Raw genomic sequence first — 27280 nt, 5'->3', positions numbered from 1 at the left:
TTGCTTCAAGTGCTTGTTAAGACTCTGAGTTGTTAGGGCTGGGATTTTTCACAAGGACTCCAGAATGCTAATTCTGCTGTTGAGTGACTGGACTTTGAGAAACACTGGAATAGAGTCTCCCAGTGTTGCACAGTGTTGCAGAGTGAAAGACGAGGTTGGAAAAGCGGGCTGGACCCACTTGGAGTGGGCCTTGCATGCCGCAGTCGGAAACATAGGCTTTATGGGTGGCGGGGAACTGCTGGCGCTTAAAAGCCTAAGCAGGAGAATGACAATATCAGATCCGTGTATGTCTGTGTGTGTGCCTGTGTTTTACTTTTCTTCTTCTTGATTATAAATGCAGAAGCTATAGGATGAAAAGCAGGAGGAGACCAAAACAGGGAACCAACTAGGAATGTTTCCGGGTCCAGGCAGGGGAAATGGAGAAGGTGAACACTTTTTTGCAGTGAGCACGGGCCTGTTATTGTATTATTAGCCACAGATTTACTGCTGTCTTCGTGTCTCACCTACTATTATTTTACTTCAGTTTCTGCTCTCTGGCATCAGGCCTAAACCAACAAGCAGTCCCAGTGAGCTGCAGAGGAGAGGATGGTTGTAGAGCTCTGCGTGGTCCACGTGTGGGCGGTGGGGTGGCTTTGAAGAGCCGTGAGGGACACTTGCGCTCTATCACGTAGGGGAGGCAACTTCTCTCACAGTGAACTCACGTTGGAGAGTAACATAATGTACACAGTTTTTTGTTTCCCTTTTTATGTTTACACATTTTTAAAACTCTGTTTTCATAAACAAAATAGAGAATAACTCACAACTACTCGGATTCTGCAATTTCAAGATTTTTATCATCTTTTTTCAGCTATATTGAGGAATAATTGACAAAATTGTATATATTTATTTATTTATTTATTGCCTGGATTGGGTCTCTGTTGCTGCTCACAGGCTTTCTCTAGATGCAGTGAGCAGGGGCTACTCTACACTGTGGTGCACGGGCTCCTCGTTGCGGTGGCTTCTCTTGTTGCAGAGCACAGGCTCTAGGAGCATGGGCTTCAGTAGTTGCAGCACACGGGCTCAATAGTTGTGGTGCACGGGCTTAGCTGCTCAGCGGCATGTGGGACCTTCCTGGAGCAGGGCACTGGCAGGCAGATTCTTAACCACTGCGCCACCTAGGAAGTCCCAACAAAATTGTATATATTTGAAGTGTATAACGTTACGATTTGACATGTGTATGTTTGTGAACTGATTACTACAGTCAGGTTCCCTAGCACATCCACCCCTCACAGTCACTTTTTGTGTGTGGTGACAGCACTTAAGGTTTACTCTCTTAGCAACTTTCAGGTACACAACACAGTATTATGAACCATAGTCACCATGCTGTACATTAGCTCCCCAGAACTTATTCATCTTACAACTGAAGACTCGTACCCTATTACCAGCACCGCCCCATCGCCCCAGCCACACTGGGCCTCGGTAATCACCACTCTACTCTCTGTTTCTAGAATCTGATTTTTTTTTTTTTTTACGATTCAACATATAAGTGAAACCATACCCTATTTGTCTTTCTCTGGTTTATTTCACTTAGCATAACGTCTTCTAGGTTCGTCCAAGTTTTGGGGAATGGCAGTATTTCCTTCTTTCTCACGGCTGAGATACATACACACCACATCTTCTTTACCCATCCATTCATCTCTCCTCAGACATTTAGATTGTTTCCATATCTTGGCTGTTGTGAATAATGTTACAAAGGACAGATATCTCTTTGAGACCTGAAAAGTGTTTTCTTCATATTTATACCTAGAAGTGGAATTACTGGATCTTGTGGTAGTTCTAACTTTAATGTTTTGAGGGACCTCCATATTGTTTTCCATAATAGCTCTACTAATTCCCATTCTTACCAAAAGTACACAAGAGTTCTCATTTCTCCACATCCTTGCCAACCCTTGTTATCGCAGATCTTATTATTTATTTATTTATTTATTTATTTATTTATTTATATTTTTGGCTGCATTGGGTCTTCATTACTGTATGCGGGCTTTCTCTAGTTGTGGTGACCGGGGCTACCCTTTGCTGTGGTGCGCGGGCTTCTCATTGAGGTGGCTTCTCTTGTTGTGCAGCATGGGCTCTAGGTGGGCGGGCTTCAGTAGTTGTGGCACGTGGGCTAAGTAGTTGTGGCACACGCGCTTAGTTGCTCCGTGGCACGTGGGATCTTCCCGGACCAGGGATTGAACCCATGTGCCCTGCAGGTGGATTCTTAATCACTGCGCTACCAGGGAAGGCCCTCAAATCTTGTCTATGGATAAGCCTGCTTCACACTTCTGGTTCCCTCTTTGGGGGGAAATCTTTTCTCAACCCTGCAAAGCCAGGCCATGTGCTGACAGCCATGTGCTTCCCTTGTGTGATACTGATACTCGAGTTGGTGTGCTTCTCCGAATCGTGCAGGGTCAGGCTGGTTTTCTGTGTGTGCTCACCAGCCCTCTGCAAAGGCTCACGCTCACCACCTTCAGGGTTTACACAGGGAGCCAGCCACGGTGTAGGGGTGTGTGGGGGTGAGGCGAACGGAGCAGTCAGGGTGGCTGTGAGCCAGCTGGGGGCATCTGCAGGTGAGGCATCCCCAGCAGCTCGTGGACAGGCTTCCTGATGGATTCCATGACACAGTGAGTAGTATCCATGTCCCTTTGACACCCTCTGAGAGCCCTGCTCCCAGGGCCCTCCCACCCCCATGCCGTGCAGCACACCTCCGGATTCTGGACGGGGTGAGACAGAAGGGGGCCCCTATGGCAGCGTTCCACATGGCTGGGAAAGCCAGGTGCTCACACACACTCACTCTCCCCCATGAGAGAAGCTGCAGACCCAGAAGTTCTCTCTTGCGCTGAGCTGTGCTACCTCGGGGAAGAGGTGACGTGGGTAAAGTGAAACTGCTCTTCTCACCCTCTGCAGTGTGTCCAGAGTTGGACTGCTTTTGCTCCAGTGCTGTGTGGAACTCCTCTGCCAGACTCCTGGAAGGCCACAAAAGCACTCTCTTCCGTGGGGGATTTTCAAAATCGCTGTTCTTTAGGAGGAATGCAAGAGAAAACTCCTATTCCACCATATTCTGGTATCACTGAGATGTGTTTTTATTTGTTCTAAGAAAATAGCTGATAATGTGCAGTTCACTGAATTCTGCAAATACGATGTCTCCCCCTCAAAAATGGCAATAAATGCCAGCACCTTTGTATGTAGCTCACAAAAAGTAGTGTGCCTGAAGCTGGACAACGTTCCCATGCAAAGCCCAATTGTTTTGAGGCTCCTCTCACGCTTGCAAGGTGTTTCTGAGCTATGGACCTGTGATCCAGTCCATTATTTCCTTTATGGTATAGGAACCACTGAGCACAGGGCTAAGACAAAGTCAAGTAAATGACATTCGACAGGGATCTACTGATTAAACCTGTGGTCAGCAGGATAATGACCTCCCAAAGATGTCCAGGACCAGTGAATATGTTATCTTACACACAGAAGGGATATATTGGTTTGCTAGGGTTGCTGTAACAAAGTACCACTAACTGGGTGGCTTAAACAACAGAAATTTAGTCTCTCACAGTTCTGAAGGCTACATGTTCAAAATCAAGATGCCAGCAGGGTTGGGTCCTCCTGAGCGCTGTGAGGAAAGGCTCTGTCTGTTCCAGGCCTCTCTCTTTGGCTTGTAGATGGATGGCTGTCTTCTCCTTCTATTTCTTCACATCATCTTCCTTCTATGTGTGTCTGTGTCTGTATCCAAATTTCCCCTTTTAATAAGGATATCAGTCATATTGGATTAAGCCCTGCCCTAAGGACCTAATCTTCAGTGATAATATTTATGAATCAATTTCCAAATAAGTTCACATTCTGGGGTTGAAGAATTCAACCTTTGAATCTGGGAGACACAATTTAACCCATAATATGGGACTTTGCAGATAGGATTAAAGTTAAAGCCAGTGAGGGACTTCCCTGGTGGTCCAGTGGTTAAGACTCTGTGCTCCCAATGCAGGGGGCACGGGTTTGAGCCCTGGTCAGGGAACTAGATCCCGCATGCCACAACTAAGACTCGGCACAGCCAAGTTAATTAATTAATTAATTAAAAAATATTTCTAGGGGACTTTCCTGGTGGTCCAGTGGTTAAGACTTGCCCTTCCAATGCAGGGGGTACAGGTTTGATCCCTGGTCAGGGAGTTAAGATCCCACATGCTTTGCAGCTGACAAACCAAAACAGAAGAAGCACTATTTTAATAAATTCAATAAAGGCTTTAAAAATGGCCCATAGCAAAAAAAAAATTTTTTTTAATTAAAAACATTTTAATTAAAAACAATAAAATAAAAAAAAATAAAGTTAAGGACAATGAGGTGGGGAGATGACCCGGAATTATCCAGATGGGCCCAATCTAATCACACGAGTCCTCAGACGTGGAGAAGCTTTCCCTCGGAGGTCATGAGAGAAAGTTATGATGACAGAAGAGCGGTCAGCGCAAGCAACATCGCTGACTTTGAAGATGGAGGAGGGGGCCACAAGCCAGGAAATGCCAGGGGCTTCAGAAGCTGGAAAAGGCAAGGAAACAGAGTCTCCCGCGGAAGGACCTCAGTCCTGCGGCTGCCTTGATCTTAGCCCAGTGAGACCTGTTGTCAGATGTGCTACCCGCCGAACTGTGAGATCGCGCATTTGGAGTGCTCCCAGCCACTAAGTCTGTGGTAATTCATTAGGGCAGCAATTGAAAGCGAATACACCCCACCACCACCCCCGCCCCCCGCCGCCTCTAAATTCACCGCTCAATCTCCCATCGCCCATAAATAACACCTCTCTTCTGGGAATCGCTCTCCACAGAACTTCCCCCACAGCCACTGATCAAAACAGCCAGGTCAAGTGTCAGATTCCTAGCAGAGTGGCCAGCCCACGGCCACGCCGCCGCACACCCCCTGACTTCAGGGTCAGTGCGGAGACCCTCCTGCCTGCTCTGAGCTGACGGAGCAGGAGGGACCGTCTCTCTCAAGATCTCCAGCTGAGAGACTCTGGGAGCAGGAGTTGGGAGCTGGTTCCTGTTAATGACAGAGGTCTGGGGTGAAGGTTGGTGGGTTAGCGCTCTTGGGTGCTGAGGGCCGTGCTGCCCTGCTTACACCAGTTTGCAGCCAGTCTGTTTGACGTGCCAGAGAGACTGAGCATTTGCATTGCTAACCCAGAAAGTCCCACCAAGACTACATTGGAAAGAAGGAAAGGGAGGTGCAGAAAAGGCCAGGGCAGGATGCTGTTCCCTGAGGTGGGAGAAGGCTGCCACTCCTGACTAAAAAGTATCTCAGAGGAGTTTCCGGGTTCATTGTTACAATGAAACGTTGTCAGATGACTCGGTGTTTTTCCTATAAATCCAGTAACCAATTTCTGGAGGCCTTGTTTTCTTCTAGAAGAGCCAAACCACACATCTCTTATTGTAGGTGGTTCTTGTACCACGGGCACTTATCTCTCCCTACACAAAGGCTAGCGAAATACTCAGCTGCCTCTCAGTGCTTTTGTTTTACATTGTTTTGTTTTGTTTTGACGTGTTTGATTTTTGAAAGCTGTTAAGACCTAGATTGGAAACTCTTAGATGATCTGATCCTCTCCGGTGTCAGGATGCTTAAACAAGGCTCTAGTCTTTTCTTTGTACCTATTCCATCAGGAACTGCTGGAGATAAAAGCAAATGTCTTAGAAGAGCAAGTGTGACATCTGGTTTGCTATCAGGAATAAATCTCTACCTGCCAAGCAGCACTGTAAGGCAATCTGGAACCAGTTACTATGCAAACTTGTTTTATTTCAAAACCTTATCACCTGACTTACTTTTCTATTTATTGCCTGTCTTGAATTCTTTTTCAGCATCAAGATGCACCTGATGAAACACAGTTGCCCTGAGTGTTGAGGTGAATAGTGAGAAAGGAGTTTGTCAGAAGGACTTAAAGCGAAAGTGCTTTTATTTCCTTTGGCTTTTGTGGCTGCAAAGGCACCACAGAAGCCAAGCCCCAGCTCTAAAGGAAGGTAAGGGAAACTGATGGGGCTCTGATGCCCAAAACCCCATTCTAGGAGCTGGTTTTTAAGATGTGGTGAATAAGCAGTACATTTCTGCACTGATGTGTAATGTGGGGTCAGGTGCCTGTCAGGCCACTGCCCGGTATGTTGAAGGGTCTCAGATGGACGTTGCTGGAAAGCAGGCCTGGGCCTGCATGACTTGCTCTCGTGTCCCCCTGCAGGGACTTGGTGAAGGGGATGGGGCAGGGGGGGTAGCTGTCAGCTGCTATGTGCTGACCAGATAGTGCCCTAGCTTTTCCAGGTGCTGCTATTTTCCCAGGGGAGTATTTGATGTGCAAAAACCTGGAGGTGCCAAATGTCAGGCAAATTCATACATCCTTAATGTGAGCATGAAAGACTAGGGGGTGGCAGGCCCGTGATATAGGGCTGTTGTTTGTATATCAGCCTTCACATTTTCTTACACACTTTCCTACCTGTTACCCTGTAATACTCTTCAGAAAAACCTGGTGAAAATGCTGCTGTCTTTCCCATCCTATAGATGTGGATGTGGAGTCTCAAAGGGCTGACTGACTTACTATTAAGTTGAGGAAGTGAGTCTCAAGCCCCTTTCGCCTGACTAACACAGGGCTCTCAAACTCAGATGCCTGACAGAGCAAGGGAGTAATTACGGGAGAACAGTAGCCTGGAGACCACACAGCTTGTGCACAAGGGCAGCGTCCCTCAGCAAAAGAGGGTGCTGTCATCTGAGAACTCAGGTCCAAAACTGCCAGAGCCTTCTATTTTTTTACTCCACAGTATGGATTTTTGTGTGTATATGTGTTCATGTGTGTGAGTGTGTATGTGTGTGTGTGTGTGTGTGTGTGTGTGTGTGTGATTGCAGCTTATTCAGACAGCTTATCAAAAACTAAAAACAAAAATAACTTTGTGAACCCTAAGCAGCATGCCTTAAGGCCCTGCCTTGTTTTCCCACCAGTTTGCAATATCTACTGGTGGCTCATTTTACGTTTATTGAGTATCTACTATGTCAAGGGACTGTGCTGAGTGCTGGGGTACAGGCGCAGCAGGCCTTATTTGAATGGAACCAAGATGTAGGTGGAGGGTTCCTTTATTCATATCCAATGAGTCTATGTAGACTCAGCTTGAAGTCTTGGTCCCTTGCTGGCTGCTAGGATTTAAAAAAAAAACCACATAGTTGCACAACAATGTGAATGTGCTTAATACCACTGACTGTACAGTTAAAAACGGTTAAAATGGTAAATTTTATGTTATTTATATTTCACAACTATAAAAATATCATGCTGTAAAAAAAATGTAATTTTTCTTCTCAACAAAGAGAAAATCTATTTGAGAAGAGAAAATTTAGTGCTATCAAATACTTCAACTCAACAAATATCTGAGCACCCACTGCGCATCAAACACCATCCTAGGTGCTGGGAATAGAAAATTCAGGAAAATCAGTTCCTGTCTTCAAATGTATCAATAGCTTCTACCTGGGGATGAGAGAAATGTTGGGAGCAGCCTAGGTTTTTGTGGCTGATAGATACTGACTCCTTGCCAGGCCCTTTAGAAAGGGCTTTGTGTGCACGGGCTAACTCATTTGAGCCTCACAGCAACCCTATGGGGCAGATACTATTATCAACCTCATTTTACAGAAGAGGTGGTGGAGGCTCAGAGAGGTCAGCATCTTGCCCTAGGTCACACAGCACCAGAGAGTGGAGAAGCCAGGTTTTGAACGCACATACACTTTAATATAGGGCCCATGGCAGAGGGGCTCCAAGAGCCCTGTTGTAACTAGCCAGCCGAGATTGACGGGAGGCAGGAGAGCTGAGGAGGCTGGGCAAGGGGGCTCAGGACTGAGGTGCGGGTGCCGCACCCCATGCAGGTAAGTGTACTACGTCTCCTGTTCAGAATCCATGCCAGTCCCACAGAGCTCATTGTCTTAGTCTGTTCGAGCTGCTATATCAAAATGCCACAGGCTGCGTGGCTTGTAAACGGCAGAAATGTATCGCTCACAGTTCTGATGGCTGGAAGTCTGAGATCGGGGTGCCAGCACGGTCAGGTGAAGGCCCTCTTCCCGGTCACAGGCTTCTTGTTGTGTCCTTACGGGGCAGAAGGGATGAGGGAGCTTGGTGGGGTCTCCTTTATAAGAGCAGGAATTGCACTGTTGGTGGGACTGTAAGTTGGTACAGCCACTATGGAAAACCGTTTGGAGGTTCCTTAAAACACTACAAATAGAACTACCATATGATCCAGTCATCCCACTCCTGGGCATATACCCAAAGAAAACCATAATCCCAAAAGAAACTTGTACCATAATGTTTATTGCAGCACTCTTTACAATAGCCAGGACATGGAAGCAACCTAAATGCCCATCAACAAATGAATGGATACAGAAGATGTGGCATATATATACAATGGAATATTACTCAGCTATAAAAAGGGATGAGATGGAGCTATATGTAATGAGGTGGATAGAACTACAATCTGTCATACAGAGTGAAGTAAGTCAGAAAGAGAAGGACAAATGTTGTATGCTAACTCACATATATGGAATCTAAAAATGGTACTGATGAACTCAGTGACAAGAACAAGGATGCAGATACAGAGAATGGACTGGAGAACTCGAGGTATGGGAGGGGGCGGGGGGTGAAGGGGAAACTGGGATGAAGCGAGAGAGTAGCACAGACATATATATACTACCAACTGTAAAACAGTCAGTGGGAAGTTGTTGTATAACAAAGGGAGTCCAACTCGAGGATGGAAGATGCCTTAGAGGACTGGGGCGGGGAGGGTGGGGGGGACTCGAGGGGGGGGGAGTCAAGGAAGGGAGGGAATATGGGGATATGTGTATAAAAAGAGATGATTGAACCTGGTGTACCCCCCCCCCAAAAAAAAAAAACAGATGATTGAACTTGGTGTACCCCCCCAAAAATAATAAATAAAACAAACAAACAAACAAAAAAGAGCAGGAATTCCCTTCGTAAGATTCCACCATCATGACCTAATCACCTCCCAAAGGCCCCTCCTCCCAATACCATCACCTTTAGGGGTTAGGATTTCAACATATGCATTTTGGGGGACACAAACATTCAGTCCATAGCAGTCATGAATGCTGATTCCTAAAGGATGGGAGATGGAGAACACAGGGAAGGACATGCTGGCCACACAGAGCATGTTGACATAGGGCAGGGGAGGGGGCTGCCCATATCATGGAGCCCTCAAGGCCCAGCCGTGGCACAGTGAAGCGTGACATCGCACAACGTGAGGGACATCTGTGGCAGATGGCATGGAGCTTGCCGGCCTTAGCAACCTTTGCAATAGACTTCCCACCCACAATAGGACTAGAGGAAGATGTCAGGGACCACCTGGCAGCCCATGGGCTCAAGTTGAAGACTCTTGAAATACTGGGAAGGTCGGTTTCCAAGGGCAGCTGGAGGTTCTACCAACATGCATGGGGTGGAGACTAAGAAATGTAGTTGGATGCAGGTGATGCAGTACTATATTATTTTTTTTTTTTATTGGCACACAGGCTTACTTGCTCTGCGGCATGTGGGATCTTCATGGAGCTGGGATCGAACCCGTGACCTCTGCATTGGTAGGCGGATTCTTAACCACTGCGCCACCTAGGAAGCCCAAGTACTATTTTAAACAGATGGACTCACCTGTAGATGCAGCGGATGTGGCACTCAGCCAGGGTGGCCTGGGGCACATGTCGTTCATTCAACAAATAGTAATTGAGTGAGTCCCCACGAGTGCCGTGCTCTGTTTTATTTTTATTTTTGAAAAAATTGTGAATCAAGATTTTTTTTATTGAAGTAGAGTTGATTTACAATATTAAATTAGTTTCAGGTGCACAGCATAGTGATGCAGTGTTTTTACAGGCCATGCTCTGTTTTAGATGATAGGAACACACTGTTGAACAAGACAGAGAAGCTCCCTGCCCTCAGGGAGTTCATATTCTAGGTAGAGTTTATTATCTGACTAGATAATACACAAGCAAATAAAAATTATATTATATAATTTATATATGTAATTGGTCCCGCCCCGGCTTTCCCACGTGCTGCCTTTTTTTTTTTTTTTTTTTGATTTTTCAGGCTTTATTAACCAATAGCAAAGCCGAGCCCTAGAGTTTCCTTTTAAAAGACCCAGCCTTGTTTATGGCAGACAATTTCAGAGAGTGTCAAGAATATGAAGGAAACAGGGGAGGAACATAGAGTGTGATAAAATATTCAGGGAAGGTTTGTCTGAGGAGGTGACATTTGAGCTGGGACCTGAATGGTAAGATGGGGTGGGCATGAGCTGGAGTGCAGAAGACAGAGGGGAAAGTGGTGCAAAGGCCCTGAGGCAGGTGTGAGCTTAATTTCCTGCAGCTTTGAACACATCTGTCTGAGGAAAGGTGGAAGTTCAGTGTGGTCGTGGGGAAAGAAAGGTAAGAGATGAGGTTGAGAGGGAACCAGACCATATTGGGCCTTGCAGTCTCCAGGCCATACATGCACATGTACTGGAGCAGCCTCATCACTACCTCAAGGAAGGAAGAGGTTCCTGGACTAGCTGGAAAGGATTCAGGGAAAACTGGCTGGGCCATAGGGGGAACTCCTATGAAGCTGGCTGACAGTCCAGGGTGCTGTGTCCGAAGGGACCTGGAAAATCCAAGCTTGGTACAAGAAGACGTGGTGATATAAGATGTCCCAATACAGAGCAGAATATGGCTTTGGAAATCCACCAAGGAAGTGCCAGGTCAAGTCAGTCCTAGTCAATGGTGAGGGGGTTGGAGCTGGGCAACACAGGAAAAGACCCTGGGCAGGTTAACAGGGCCTCTGTGAATTTCAGGGCTAACTGGGGAAGAGGGGCTAAAGCCCAGGTAACCGCTAGGTGAAGGCAGCTGTAGTGGAGGAGAATTGGGGGAAATGTGACGGTTGCTGGGCAGCGGCGGCCAAGCTCAGACCTGGGCGGAGCCCTGGCAATAAGGCTGATTTGAGCGCCACCTGCTGGTAGATTGCAGCTGCTGCTAGTTTCCTGGTCCTGGTTAGATCCACCTCTTAAGGTCAGGTGGGAATTTGTAACAGCATTTATGATCGGATTCTTACTATCTCTATTTTGTTTGAAGTATGAATACAATAGATACTAAATTCCAAAGGAACCACTGTGCAGAAACTTCAAAGAAGTATCAAGAACAGGGAAGACAACTCTTAAATTGCTTAACCAACTCAATGCTGGAAGGGTGGGATAGGAAGGGTGGGAGGGAGGTTTAAGAGGGAGGGGATATGGGGACATTTGTATAAACACAGCTGATTCACTTTGTTGTACAGCAGAAACTAACACAACATTGTAAAGCAATTATACTCCAATAAAGATCTGAAAAAAATGCCTTAACCACCAGGGAAAGGCAAAAAGGATTTGCAACGAGAATTTTTAGAGTGAGCAGCTATCAAATCCCATCCTTCACAGGGCTGGTGGGAGAGGGGGTCTGTGGCTGCTCCTTGCATCAAGCCTAGAGAGAGACGCTAAGGAGAATGCTGGGAGAGCTTGATCAGTGTTTCCTGAATAGAAAGACTCTGGGCTAGGATCTGACTTCTGCCTACAAGATCCAGCAAGCTTGAGATGGGCTGGCTGCCCTGGAAAGGAGAATAAAAAGAAGCAGTTTCTGCTTTGGGCAAAGTCACTAGGGGCAAAGCTGTGTGTGTGTGTGTCCAGATGTGCTGGGAAAAAGAGAGAGAAGAGTTTTTATTATGGTGTGGTTGTTGCAGTTGTTCCTTTTCAAGGAAATAGCAGGTATTGATATAAATAGCCAATATAGTAAACATCACAAGATATTCAATGCTATATTTCCCAAAGTGAATGTCTATTTTTTTCTGATTAAAATAATGCATGCGAATCAAAATTCAAACAGCTCAGAAATATCCATTAGCAGAAAATGAATTTCCCCTTTATTCTCCATGCTCATCTTTAAGGCCTTTTCCAACATTAACAGTCTCAAACTGCTTTCTGGGGTACATTCTTCTGCACTGTGACCAGCAGGTGGCAGCATACCACTGCATTAAAGGGACCCAGAAAAGACGTCGATTGGAGAGGTAAGTTCCAGCCAGCAGAGAGCTGTGTAAATGGCTTTAAAACAATTTTCAAGTTTTAAAAAAAGTCAGGAAAACCTCCTAGTGATTTTTTTTTACCTGTTGAGAAATGGTCAGTTCTGGCCACTATGCCCTAGATTATTACCCCTGAGCTCTAAGCTTTTGAGAGCAAGAAAAAAAAAAGTTTAGAAAACAAAGGGAATTCATTGGCTTATGTAATTGAAAAGTCCAGGGATTTATTCTGGGGAGAGGGATAGGTGCTTCAGGTCTGGTCTGCTCTGGTTTCATCCCATCATTAGGGCCTTGGGTCCGTTTTCGTGGTGTTTTCCTCTATCCACGGCCAGCTTTGTCCTAGGACTGCCTTCCCTGCTGCTGGAAAACAGTCACAGCGGTGTCAGGCCTCATGTCTGCAGGTTTCACCTCCTAGAGTGCCTCCTGCCCCCTGCCAGCTCACTCTCCCCCCGTGCTGCCTTGGGTCTCAGCAGCCTGAGTTGAATCACTTGCCCTTTCTGAAAGCAAACACAGTGACCAGGGGCATGGAGTTGGGTTCATTCACTGAAGCCTGAGCTCTGTGCCCCAGGAGAGCAGCCAGGTTTCCCCTGAAGTACATGGGCTATGTTGGGGTGAGGGAAATAACTGGGTGACTAAGAAGTGTTAACATGTGTTAACTGAAAAAACACACACAACGTGAGAGTTGTGAGTTAAGTTTTATTTGGGGCAAAATGAGGATTATAGCCCAGGAGACAGCATTTCAGATCGCTCTGAGAAACTGCTCCAAAGAGGTAGAGGGAGAGGTTAGTGTTATACGTGACTTTAGTGAAGGGGGGACCTGCAGTCAAGCACACATTTGGGCAGAAGCGATTTTAGCGCTTTTCTGGATATGAGGAGATATGAGTTAGGCTCTAAAAATCTTCTCCCGAAAATGTTTAACTCTCTGAAGGCCTGCTCTGCCAGTTTTTCCCAGAGCACAGAGTGCCTCATTCCTGATCTTCACCCTGAACTGCTTTCAGGGGGTGCTGAAGGTCAGCAGCTACAGCAATTTGTGACCTCATCCTTGTAGAGGCAGACGGCAACGGTCAATGTTTAGTCGGCACATGTGAGGGGGTGGATGTTTGGTGGCCCCATGTGGAACGTCAGCGGGACTCTGGTGTCCTAGGTCTCTGGGAAGTCCTCGTGCACACCAGCAATCAGGAAAAGGCGTAGGACCCAGCCTCCAGGTAGCAAACTGGACAGCCTCCTCCAGGCCCGCCCACTCTGAGCCTCCCTCCACGGAGCCAGCCCCTGAACGGCTTCTCCAGGCTTCACGTTTGCCTGCACATCCCTCTACCTAAAACCCTACTGATGGCGCCCGTTCTCCAAGCACGAGTCCGTAACCTGGCACACGAGGCCCTGCACCCGTGGACCACATTCTCTCCAACCTCATCGGCCTCTTCTGTCTCTGGTACTTTAGCCTCCAGCCACACGGATCTGCTTGTTCATCTCGTCACTCTGAAGGGAGGGCCTTTCCATTTCTCTCACCTCCGTTTACTCCTCTTCCTCCTTCCAAAGTTAGCTCAAGTGTCACCAACTCCTCCAAAGCAGCTTCTGCAGACACCCCCAGGGCTGCATGGTGCCCTTGCCGTTGTCCAGAACACCACACGGGGCGAAAACCTGCAAAATGGCTCTAACCACGTGGTGTTGCAATGATCTGCAAGGCAGTGCATACCTTTCCTGAACTGTGTGGTTCTGGACGGCACAGGACATAGGCAGGTGTTCAAGGAGTGTTTATGGGATGGCTGGAATGCATTCTCAACCCTCCCTCAGCAATGGGGGGGATTTTCTCTCTGAGAGGGAGATAGGGGTTTTCCCCTCAAGAACTGAACTTCCTCACCAACTGTCTTTTCAGCCCCAGAAACCCCACCATCCCGTTGGCCTGAGTGATCTTCTAGGATCCCTTCCAGTCTTCAAGTGTGTGATTCATCACTGGAAACAGCATTTGAGCAGAAGAGAACTGGTCGCACTGATCAAAGTGGTAGAGGATCTGAGCTTCCTTTTATCGGAAGTCAGATTGGATCATTGGGAACAGCCTCAGATTTGGGGCGGGGGATGGTTTTGTTTTTAATTAATTAATTAGCTGCAGGGGGTCCCAGTTGCAGCACACGGGATCCTTGCTGAGGTGTGGGGGCTCTTGGCTGCGACGCGTGGGCTCCTCTCCGTAGTTGCAGTGCACGCAGGCCTAGTTGCCCTGCAGCATGAGGGATCTTAGTTCCCCGGTCAGGGAACAAACCGGCATCCTCTGCACTGGAAGGCAGATTCTTAACCACTGGACCACCAGGGAAGTCCCAACAGCCCCAGATTTTGGATGTAAATCAGACAAGCTACCCAGGGCCTGCAATCTCCCTGTTTCCTTCCCCCCAAGAAAGGCATTTTCATTTTTTGAGGAGATTTTCTAATTTTCTTTTTCTTCAGCTTCCTGGCTAACTTGCCAAGATGGAAAGGTCCTAGTGTTCTCTGAATGAGCAGGGAGGTCAACAGAGTTGAGGCACTCGGAATGACTTTACTATGGCTATTAAGGAAAGCTCCCATTTTTTGAGAGCTCACTTTACTAGCTATCATTTTAAGTATAATTATGCATTATTAATTATCATGTGTAATTCGATGTTTACAACATCCTATGAGGTATACACACCACCATCATCCCCATGTTGCAGATGAGGAAACTGAAGTGTAGAAAGGTTAAGTGGCTTGCCTAAGGCCATGAAGCTACTCCGTGACCAGGACAGGATTCAAATGCAGGCAGTCTGGTCCCCCAGACCCTCAGCCACCATTCTATGCGGCCAGTCTTCTCCAGGCTGTGGAGTAAGAAGGAGGGAGAGAGGCCGGTTTGGCAAGGGGCGTCCAAGCTGGCGGGACCCTCCCTCCGTGCCACCAAGGCTGCTGGCCTCCAAAGACCACACCTGGCTCCGTTCTACCTACCCAGGAGTCTTTAAACCACCGTAAATACTGATTGTGGTAAGTAACAATGCCTGCTATTAATCTATCACGTTCAGCTCTCAGAACATATCACAGGCCTCACGGAGACCGACCACGGCTCAGTGAGGAGGTATATTAACTCCATTTTACAGGAGGAGAGGGTGAGGCTCTGCAAAGCTAAGGGGCCACTCAAATGCCCCAAATAAGTGGACAGAGAGGTGGGACTTGTTCCTGGGGCATCTGTCTATGGACGCGAGACCCACATTACGGTATCTTCCCTCGTGGGCGCGGGCCTCTCAATTGCAGGAGGTGCTCTAGTGAAAACAGCTCTAGAGCGGTTTGTTCTTATTCTACATTCCCTGCTGCTCCCAGACAACACCAGGCTATGCTGCTGCCCCCGTGTGCCGGGGCAGAGGATGGAGAGACCTGCCTCTGGGTCTAGGATGACTTTTCACCCCATCCACACCCAGCCTGTGCCCGCCCCCTTTCCTCCAAACACCCCCTTTTCCTTTTGCCTAGAAACGTTTGAGGTTTGATAGCTTCTGCCTCTGCGTCACTACCTAATCTCAGCCGGTGGCCGGGGCATCCCCTGCTGCTTCCCACAGGGCGGGCTCGTCACGTCCATGGGCCGTCATTTCCCGCTTCCCTTCAGAGTCCTTCTCGGGTCGGTGGCCTTTCAGGGACATTAGAGGCTGAAGTGCTGGCCGCGGTCAGGCCTGCACGGCGCCACCCTTTCCAGGGTCCATCCAAGGACCCTTAGACACGGCGCTGGCAGGGGGAGAAGTGTGAAGGTCGTGTTTCTCGTCTTCTTCTCTCCGAGTAGATGTTGACTAAGTCCTACTATTTGGTCACTCAAACAGTTAAGGAAACCTCACTCCAGGGAAAAAGTCCCCATCTCTCTTTCCTAGAATCCCTGAGACCCCAAGCAAGTCACTCCTCCCGGTAAATCTAATCACCCTCTCTTATTCACATGGAGACCCGGGCTGCTGCGGAGAGGTCAGTGGAGTTGGGCCATTTGGTACGGCCTTATTATGACTGATAAGGACAGCTTACATATTTTTTTTGAGAGCTCACTTTGTTAGCTAAGAGTCACTGAGCTCTCACTAGTGCAAGATACCATTTTTCTTTTTCTTTTTCTTTTTTTTTTTTTGGCCACACCGTGCAGCATGTAGAACTTCCTTGACCAGGGTATTGAACCTGCATCCTCTGCAGTGGAAGCACGGAGCCTTAATCACTGGACCACCAGGGAAGTCCCCAGATATCATTTTAAGTATGATATATGTATAAACCGTTCAAGATGCACAGTCTTATGAAGTAAGCACCATTATCATTCCCATTTTATAGATAAGGAAACTGAGGCATAGCAAGGTACCTGCCAAAGGCCATGAAGCTAGTGTGAATAAGAGAAGCCAGAAGCTAAGATCAATCCCTGCTCCATCTCCAGACTCCCCAGGCAGGTGGGCATATCAATCCGCTCATCTCTCTGAGTACCTGCTAAGTTCAGTTGCACACAAAGAAAATAAGGTTTAGGCCCTGGCCTCTGTAAATTCAATGCCTGATAGTGAAGACAGACATATAAGTTATAGCACAATGAAACAAGTGCTAAGAGAGGGTGGGTAGGAAGTGTGTGGGTGTTACACAGGGGAGGCTGCGTGTGCCAAAGTTCAGGGCCATGAAAGAGGACATCCTTCCTGGGCCACTGCACTGTGACCCACACCCCTGCTGGACCGCCTGTGAGCAGGGAGGGTGGCACGTACCCACCAAACAGCTCGATCACCCCTGAGCTTCCCAGCCACTAGCCAAATACCCAGGTGGCCCTTTCTGTAGAGATTCAGGGATGGGTGATGGGAAAGAATTACCAGGGATGTCTCATGACAGTGCGAGTCGTGCTTTCTGGGCCCTCTTAATGCACTCTGTGGTTTTCTGATATTTTCCATATGTCACAAAATTTACGAGTCTGATCTCACAGAGCAGCCAGAAAGCTCAGAGGCAACTGGTGATGTATGTGGACCTTCTGGCTCCTCTGAGAAATGATTCAATTGTTTCTCTTAAAGTGATGTAATCCTAAATCTTAGGCTGGAACAAATAGAAAATGCAAATCTGTCTTCCTTGCTTAAGGGTTTTGCATTCTTTGATCGTTTCAAAGCAATCATTCAGAGAAACAACATATTTTAACAAATACATCTCATTGGAAAGTGTAGATGCTTTGACAAATTAGAAAGCCAACCAAGTCACACACTTCCTTGTCAACCCTTGCTTCCAGCTGGAAAGCATTTAAAATAATATTCCAAGAAGGTTTAACATTCATGATTACATTGTTTGATTACTGCACTTTCTAGATAATGGTTTTTCAAAATTGTATCTTGCAGCTAAAAATTAAATAGCGACTTCTGGGTATGCATGACATTCTTTAATAAAATGAGACCCAACGTAATATTCTCAGAGGCTGAGCAGTAATATAGAAGAGATTTACTGTAGTCCAAGTGAGTGAGATCACTGATCCTATAGGATTCTTATTATTTTCTCAAGCTAAACTCCAGAGTATGCTGGGAATGGAGCCACAAGCTCCACTCCCATCTTCCAGGATCCTACATGGGCTTTTCTCTCCCACGTGGATACCTGAAGAATTCTTGGGGCCTTTTGGCTGTGTGCTGGGAAGATGCCTCCTAAGAGAAAGCTGTGCACAGAGCTGTTTATTTGTGTGCACTGTAAAAAGGTACCTCTGATTTTCAGGTCAGTGAAATCATATGTTTGATACTATAATGGTGAATACATGTCACTCTGCATTTTTCAAAACCTGTAGAATGTACAACACTAAGAGTGAACCGTGGTGTGGATATGGAATGTGGGTTCATCAGTTAGAACACATGTATCGTTCTGGTGGGGGAGGCTGGTAATGGGGGAAGCTATGCTGGTGCGGGGACGTGGGCTGTACGGAAACGGCATGTGCTTTTTGCCTAATTTTGCTGTGAACGTAAAACCAGGCTTAAAAAAAAGACCCTCCGGGCAGCTCAGCCCAGGACTGCAGCCCTTCCCGGCCAACGCCCACAGCCCTGCCCTGCCAGCCCTCCGTATTCTCAGATTGCTCCTTGCTGCTCCACTACGTTTTGTCAAGAAACGCTTGACTTTGTTTCTTCCTTGTCCCTCAGGACCCAGATGTTCAATCAGTGTTTGCGGTGGAGATTCCGGTGTGTGTCAGGTGCTGGCTTACACTTGGGTTCAAACTTGGCTCAGACCCGGGCTTCAAGCATCTACCTGGAAGAGGCCCCAGGTGAGTTTGGGTACAACAGTAGGTCTGATGGGCTTTTCCATATGGAATATTGCTTTGATTTAAAAAATTATTTACAAATGTCCTGGGTGGCAGGTCCATCCTGTGTTCATATATCGGGGCTCACCTGTTTCCTGCACTCAGGCTAGGCTGGGTTAAGTGGGTAACAGACAACTATGAGAATCTCAGTGGCTTAACACAATGAAAGCTAGTCTTCATCCACACAAGGTCCAATGTGAATGTCACGGGTCGGGCGATTCCCTGTCATGAGTTCAAGGATCCAGCTCCTGACATTGTTCGCGGCTCTGACATCTCAGAGTCCTTTGCTCCAGGCACAGAGATGGTGAAGCCAGGGACCATGGAAGAGCTTGCTGGGCATTTTAAGGGGCCAGGCCCTAGAATGGCATTTACACCTGTGCATCTGCCACACACAGTAAGGGAGGCACTTCCACTGGGGACGATTTGGAAACTAAAAGGTCATTTTCATTCTTCCTAAAGTTTTTATATCCCACCTACTAGGCTTTTTTTCTTCTATATCCATAGTCATTAAACCAGAAACCCTTTGACACAAAGTTCTGAGTAGCTTACCTCCTGGCCCAAGTTGCAGGAAAGCTCTACGTGTTAGGACAGGCAGCTCATGGGTGCCAGTCTTTTTTATTTTCAAGAAAGGGATAAAATAACACAAGAAATGCAACTATATACATGGTAAGAATTCTATAAAGGAAACTAGTAAGAAAGACTGATCTACACTATATTTCTGGGACCCATAAGTAAGCCCAGAATATGTGGCATATCCTGAATTGCAGGTCAGTCTTCAGTTTTAAAAACATCATTCTCTTCCTAATTGGAAATATATGATTATATCTAAAGCACTTGATAGTTTTCTAATCATTATCTGCAAGTATTTGTCATTGAAACTCTGTGGTGCTAAGTTGTCCTAGAAAAAGTTATACTAATGAACTCTATTAAGTTTAGAGAAAATACAAATTTCCCCCTTTGTTACTTTAGGTAATCATATCTTCATTCAAAGGAATGTTCTCATTAGAGGATTTCAAAGTAAAGACCACAAAAGAGGAAGTGTGGCTGTATGTGTTTTCACACATGTGCATTGTGGTACCTGCCAAGATCCAAACCCTGTTAATGTTGATAGTTTGAAATATGCTATGACGATAGTGCCTTTATTTGTATACTTGGGGCTTCAACATGGCATTCCCTCACTGCACCCCACTGCCCTGAGAACCAGGAAATAAGATTGCCCTTCGAGAGCCAAGCAGTAAGATCAACATCAGAGAGAAGCGAAGTCACTCAAAGGAAACAAAATGTCTCAGGGCCTGTAAAGTCCCCCTAACAACCCAGGGAAGATGTGACATATACAAAAGAAGGTTCTGTCCATTAGAAGAGATGCTAGTCAGCCCTGGAAGCCTAGAAAAAGAGAAAATCCCGGGCAGGTGCTGATGGCATGAGCAAAGGGCCTCGAATGCCAGCGCAGAGGAACTGGGACCGGATCCCCACAGGACAAAGTATTGACAGGTACATTCGTCTTCCGTGTCCTATTTTCTCCTTTTTACCTATTTCAACTATTTTTAAGACCCCTTTTCCTCCACTTCCTTTAGATGACCTGTACAGTACTATCTTGCTTTTTTCCAGAAACCAAGCTTTTTGGAGGCAACAGGAAACCATGGAAAGGAATCTTACCCCACAGAAGTCATGATTCTGGAATATACTTAATCATTGATTCTTAATTTAAAATGACTATCATATATGCACAAATATAAGATGAGGATTTTTTCCTAAAAAATTATCCCTTGGTGGGAAGTCCCTGGCGATCCAGTGGTTAGGACTCTGTGCGTTCATTGCCAAGGGCCCCAGGTTCACTCCCTGGTCAGGAAACTAAGATCCTGCAAGCCGCATGGCATGGCCAAATATATATATATATATATTTACCAAGAGACTATATATATATATAGAAAGTAGCCTTATATTTAAGACTTCAGAAAGACTCTTATGAGGCTGCTCTCTCAGTTACTTTATTGTGAACAGCAAAGTGCCGTTTGGGGAAGGGTTAAAGGGGGTCCACCCCAACAAACTGAATCACGGGGCCTCCTTGGCAAAGGCATCGGTAACGCGAAGAGGAATACAGAGAGTTGAGGCCAGTTGAGTCCTAGGATTCTAACTAGTTGTCTTCAGGGTCCTATTTTCTCCTTAGCCCTAGCTAGTTTTCAATGGAAGCATCAGTTTATATTAGTTTGATTTCACTAAACATCCAAGTCATTTAGCGCTTCTTGTTCAGATGCCATAACCCTCTCTCTACCCCCAGGCAATCTTCTGATGATGACATAGTGTCTGCCTTCAGGAAAAGAATGCAATGGTCACGTAGACTTTGAGCATTTTGGTCCCTATGACAGTTACTTCTTGTTGCCAATTAGTGCTTTTGCTTTTATTCTTCAGCCTCACTACTTGGCTAATGAGTCTTTATCCAAAATAAAAATGGATCTGCCCTTAGTGGGTTGTGAACGTTCTGAGTCTGCAAGACTGAAATCCAGCCCAGCCCATGCACAGCCCACAAATGTAGTGGTGGCCACAAGTCAACACTTCCCCGCAGATGGACTGCGGATCTTGTTTGTCAAAAAACATGTTTGACTTGTTGGGTGAGTGGAAGAGAGCTTTTTTTTTTCTTTTGGTCATATGATGGATATTTTCCATTTCAAATGGCAGGTTTTTTCATTGGGAGATTGGGACTGTCATATATACATTACTAACAATAAAAACATCAAACTGTACACTTTAAATATATGCAGTTTAGTGTATGTCAATTATATCTCAATAAAAATCCTTAAAAAAAAATGGCAAGCTTTCAGTCCCCACCTCTGCACAGCTGTAGGTTGCTTCTCTCTTTTGTGCACTTGGGAATGAATTTTGCAAGTAACACCCACAATTTCTATGTTCCTGGCAATTTTGGAGGCAACAAAATTATCAGTTCTTATTAGCAATTCCCAAGCAAGAAATCACAGTATACTCACAGCTCAGTATAAGAGCTGTGTCCTCCAGATTTGAAAACAAAGCCTGCGACCAATAAGGTTGACAACCAATACTTTCTCTTTTTTGGTGTAAAGCCCCCTCCCCATGTGTTTCTTGGCAGGCTCCCATGTGCACAGGGATGCTTGAGTCTACTGTCATTTTTTAATTTGACAACTCTACTTACACACATTAAGTTAGCATTCTCTAACCAAGGGAGGCCAGTTAAGGACACGGGTTTTAAATAAAAACTGAAAACATCTGAAGCCATTGACTTCATAAAAACTTGGGAAATGGAAAATCTTCTCAGGCAGTTTTGTGGGATAGGAAAGCAGAGGTCTTATCATATGGAACAGAACAAACTAAGTAGATAATTCTGAAGGGACTGCTTCTAACTCCCTGGAATATGCTCACATGACATCCTGTCCTCTCTTTCATAAATTCTGGCCATGGTTGCAGTGAATCAATTATGGAATTATTGGGTTAATGTCTACATTCTTGCAACATATCAAGTTCTAGGAAGGCAGAGACTGTGTCTGGCTTTTTTTCTCTCTGAAAACTCAGCACCTACTACAGTGTCTTACACTGTAAAGATGGAAGATGGTTGGTGAATATTAGATGACTGGATAATATACCATCCAAGGGACTATGTCTTTCATCTTTGAACCACTAGTGCCTAGCAGAGTGTCTGGCACAGCAGGGATTCAGGCATCTGCTGTGGAAGGAAGGAAGGAAGGAAGGAAGGAAGGAAGGAAGGAAGGGAAGGAGGGAGGGAGGGAAGGAGGGAGGGAGAGGTCACCTCCATCCCATGAACTCAGTGCAGTTGGACTTGAGGTTTCCTGATTAATATCATCAAAGGGAAAATCTCCTTCTGTTAGCAAAAGATATGAAAAATAAACAGAATGCCATCTAATTTAATTTGAGCTGCAAAGGAAGTGACTAACGAGGCATTTCTGTATTTGGGTAGGAGGAGGATTCTCTAAGTGCTACCTGGAAATGGCTTTAGTTACTTTGGTGACTGTTATAGTCTTGTGAGAATAATCTCCTCTTAATAAGGACAATTACTTAGATTTATTACTCCTCTGTGGTCTTGTTAAAGATCTAAGAAGAATCCTATTTAAATGAAAGGAACAATAGGAGCTTTTTAACAGGGAACAAAGTTTAATTAAAACCCGAATACTGCCTCTGTGCCTGGGTAGAAAAACTGGGTTTAAAAAAAAAAAAAAAAAAAGCAGAGTAAATAATGGCACCTACTTCACCTACTTTTGGGGAAGAAGGTCCATTTTGAATGAAAAGGCCTCAAAAGGGTATGTGTATTCAGATTAGACAAAACATGCCTTCTTTGAAGGTGGCCTTTGGAATCAAGTCCTCCCACTTTGTTTGATGAAATATCCTTTAGAATTGAGATAATGAGCTCAATTACCTGCCGGGGTGCCTGATCCAAGAGGCAGAGCTGGGTTGACTGATGGGAATCACTGTAATAATATGCAGTGGTATTTAAAAAGTACTTTATAATGTTCCCGGGGAGGACCCAGAGTGCTCTCAAAGAAATACATTGTACCAGAGTCCCAGTCCACAAGTAGAGAAGCTTAGGGTTCTTCCTGCTTGAGTAATAATAGCAAGAGCTGTTTGGAAACCCCCAAAGCTCTGACCCTGGGGAAATATCATTAAAAATAACTGATATTCTAGAAGCTAACAAAAATAATAGAGTGAAACAAAACAAGTGTGGTAACCCATCAGATGGCTGCCGGGTGTACGGGCCGCAGACCCGCAGACTGACAGCTTCTCTGCTGTCTGCGTGGCTGTTTCCATGTTGGAGTGGCGCATATAAATACAGCTGTCTGTTGTTTGTAGCATTATTCTGCCCTAAACAAATAACCAACAGCAGTCATTTAGATGCATTTTGGGTGACGATGGCACATGGGAACTCATGTCATCTAACCTAAGCCAGAAGTATTTCCGCATTAAATTATATCATTGAAAACAATGAAGGCGTAAACATGGGGTAGGGTGGAGGTGGGGAGGCTCTTTCTTGGCTTATGGGGTATGTTCTGATTTTATGTCACCCTAGTGGTCAACAAATGTCATACCAAGAACAGATGAGCACTAAATGAATCTCTTCTTGTGATGATTATAACAAGACTGTAAAAGGGAAAACAGTAAATATAACTCATCCTTATTAAGACTCTCTGGTATTTGTTTCCAGCTAGAGCTCCTAACAAGAGAGTAAACAATACTCGGTCTCTTGTGATTGCTAATTAAAATGCAATAAATTATGGAATCAATTTAAATTCTGGATCAGCTCTACAGTGGGTTCAACAAACCTCCTAAATTTTATTTTCCCCTTGGGGTCTCTTTTCCAGAAACTTGGGGGTGGGGGAATGTGCATGAGCGTGATCTCTCTTTTGTTTGATATTTAATTGCTGGTGGCGTCTTTCAAGGAAAGACGGCCAATAGCAGGACAAATTTCAGGATCCTGGCACATGTCTTCTCTGCCTCTGAGTCACCTCTTTGCTTTTGGCTCGTTATTTTGACCAAGATAAGACCTGGGGTTGTTGCCCAAATAAGTTCAGTGGCAGTGGGCTTGGCAAGATCCCTAGAGTGACCAAATAGCCTGGCTTCCCCACAGTCTTGTCTGGACCCAGCAAGAACAATAGGGTCTAAGTGGTACCCTTATGTGCCTAATGCTGGAAGGCAAAGTGTTTGTCAGCTAGGCCAGCAGGAGAGGAGACTAGTGCCTCTCGAGCGAGCAATATATAGATATGATATAGGTATAGGTAAGTAATATAGTTAAAAAATATAGGTACAGTTATATAGATGCAGAATCCTAAGCCAGAAATATTTCTACATTATATTGTATTATTTAAAACAATGAAGGAGAAAGGATATATAGATATAGTTACATCTATATCTATATATCTATACCTATATCTATATCTATATATATAACATATGGTTATATAATATATAATATTATCTAGTAAATCTATATAATATAGATAATAATAATTATGAACAATAATTACGAATTATTGCTAATAATACATATTAACTATATAATGCTATCTACCTATTTATTCATCTATCTACATATATTTATAATTTTGTTTTAAAGCTATTTTAAATCTAGTAGAACTCTGCAAGAAAAGAAAATATTCTAAGAAAGATTCCACCTGGGAAAAGCAAAGTTACTTTGACTGGATGTGGCAGTGGCTCTTTCGAACTGCCAGAGAGAGGACAGGAACAACTTGCTATCACTTCTGATACTAACCCCAGACACCGGAGTGGAAGGAAACCCTTGGAGGGCTTTGCTGGCCACTCCTGATCTGCACCAGCACCAGTGAGGGGCAGGTGAAGCGTGAAGAGGAGTGTGTATGTGTGTTTCAGCCAGAATACAGTTCAACTAGGATTGCCTGCTAGGCTGAGATGGAGATACAGTTTCAGGTAACATCACAATTTATATCAGAGTAGACACACAACCCAAGTCTGCTCTTTCCTTGTGTAGAAGATGTTTAGTTCTTTTCTGCGTCCTTCAGACAAAACACATCAGCAGTTTCATCTCTTGCTACCTGAGAAGCAAGCTTGACAGTAAAAGACATGCCACCTGCCTGGCTGCTACTCAACTGTAATTCAGAAGAATTTACTTCCATCCCATTTGAATGTGTGAAGTGCTCCCATCCAGCCAGTACTTAATAAATTTGTATTGGTTATTCTTGAAGCAAAGGACATTTTCACCTTCTAGACGGGCCATATGGTCTCTTTCAAAGTCATCATGATGTAGAGGAATAAACATAGACTTCAGAGTAAGTCAGAGTTGGGTTCAAACCTCTGTTTTGTCTTTTATTAACTGCATAGTCTTTAACAAGTTTTTTTGCCTTATATATAAAATGGGGTTAATAAGGCCTCCTTAGGGCTATTATATAGCTTAAGCAAGTTCTTTTACATGAAATGCCTACAACATCTACACAATAAATAAATGTTAGCTAAAACAATTTCAAATTTGGTTTTTTCTATTCTATTAACTTTATTTTATACATCATTTTGTATATTAAAAAACCCTAAGTATAACCATCTGTCATGCCTATTGCCCAAGTTATTTTCTTAAGGAACAGTGTAACAAGATAATTTAAAAAGTGAAGAATGGTTTTTCTTTTCTCCGAGAGCACACATACATTTGTGCACACGCACAGAGGCAGATGGGTGACTTTCCAAAGTTCCTCAAGCTTTGGGTCATCATCATAATTAAGAAGGGGACGTGTCCAAAGTGAGGAAACAGTTAATGCATAGCGCATCGTGAGAGATGTATTCCTCCCTGATCTGTGACAAATACTTTCTGAAAAGCCTGGCAGAAGCAGGGTGCACTCCTGCCAGTCAGGATGGCCAAATTCTGTGCTCATGTGTTAGAAGAAAATTAAAAACCAGAACCCAGCAATCAATTGCTCTGATCCAAGTCTGTGGCGGCTGCTAGTGAACATTTAATAGTGATTAGTTTCATTCCACCCTGGAATCTCTTACAGGAAAACTATTGGCAGAGCTGTAAACAATAACTAGAAAAGACTCCATCTCTAGACAGAATAACCAGGCCACTAAAGGGGTCTCTTCTCTCTGTCCTTCTAATTGCCCTTGTATTTTAGATCTGACAGAGCCCTGTGCAATAAGCCTCTTCTGTTCGTCCTCATTCTTGGGTGGGTGGTAAATCAAACCCCATCTTCTCATTTCTTTCTTCTGCCGGGTGACTTTTTGCATCTAGCATAGCTCAAGGATGAAGGGGTCCTGGAGAGCCAGTGCCAAGTCAGTGGTCAGGAAGAAGAGCCCAGACAATGTGGGCAAGAAGGTAGAAAGGCTAGGCTGTTGAAAGGCTGTGGGCAGACCACTGTCCTCAGAGAGAAGAAGGTCTCCCAGAAAAACTGTTGGGAAATAAGTGCTTCCAAGTGTTGGAAGAGGATGAGGGAATCCTTTTTATCACACAGGGCATTAATCTTACAGACATAAAGGAATTAGAAAAGAAAAAAGGCCACAAAGAGGAAAGTTGACTTTAACTCTTTTTAAAAATTAAAAACTAGGAACACAAAACACTGGCCTTAAAAAGTCTGACATCATTTATGGCTGGTTAAGGGGGTGGATCTGAGGGAAAGGATATATTGATAGAAATGTGATGGATTGTGAAAGATGAGCTTGGTTCAGGCACACACTCAGCAATCCCTTGAGTCCCAAGCACATCTTTATTTTTAGGATTTTGAAGAAGGGGAGAGCACATCAGCTGTGTGAAGCAGTAGAAAGAAACTTTGCAAGGTTGGTGTTTCCAAAGCAGCACGGGTGAAAGAGGAGCCCCAGCTCAGACAGAGGCCTGAGGAGCCCACAGTCAACCCCTCCAGTAGGAAAAGAGCCCCAACAGGAGGCTGAAACGGAACAAAGAAAACCAGCCCCATCCAGCCCAGGGCCAAAGCTGGAAAGAATCAAGGCAAGGAGAGCTCGACAGCAAAGAGGATCCTTGCCATGCCCCTCCCGGTGCACACGCGCGCTCACACCCACCCAGCCTCCTTGGGCCTTGGGAGAAACAGTCGGCTCTTTGCACATCCCTTATCCCTGTTTACCTGTTTTCCCAAGAGAGGCCACAAACTCAACGATGATTCCTCATTCCCTGGACACTTCATGCACATTCAGTCCAGTACGTCACATTTCTGACCCCATCCTCCACCTCTCGTTTTCTCCTGAAGCTCTTCCTCTGTGCTCCCTGGAATTCACTGTCACTTGGCAGCAATATCCCTGTTCGACCCTCCACGTCTTTTCTGAATGCCCCTTACTTCGTTCTGACACTTGCTCTTCTGAGGACACTGCTTCTCCTGTGGCTCTACGTGGTAGTCTCTCCCCGGCTCCAAATCCTTCCCACCCTTCCCTGACCCTCAAACCCCTCATGTCCTCTTTTCCCAGCTTAAGTCTCTGGTGGGTCCTTACAATTGCTCCCAAATTGAAGCCTAGACTTCTCT

This window comes from Hippopotamus amphibius, chromosome 1 (assembly GCF_030028045.1).
Source record: "Hippopotamus amphibius kiboko isolate mHipAmp2 chromosome 1, mHipAmp2.hap2, whole genome shotgun sequence".
Taxonomy (NCBI): Eukaryota; Metazoa; Chordata; class Mammalia; order Artiodactyla; family Hippopotamidae; genus Hippopotamus; species Hippopotamus amphibius.
This window is presented reverse-complemented; position numbering follows the sequence as displayed.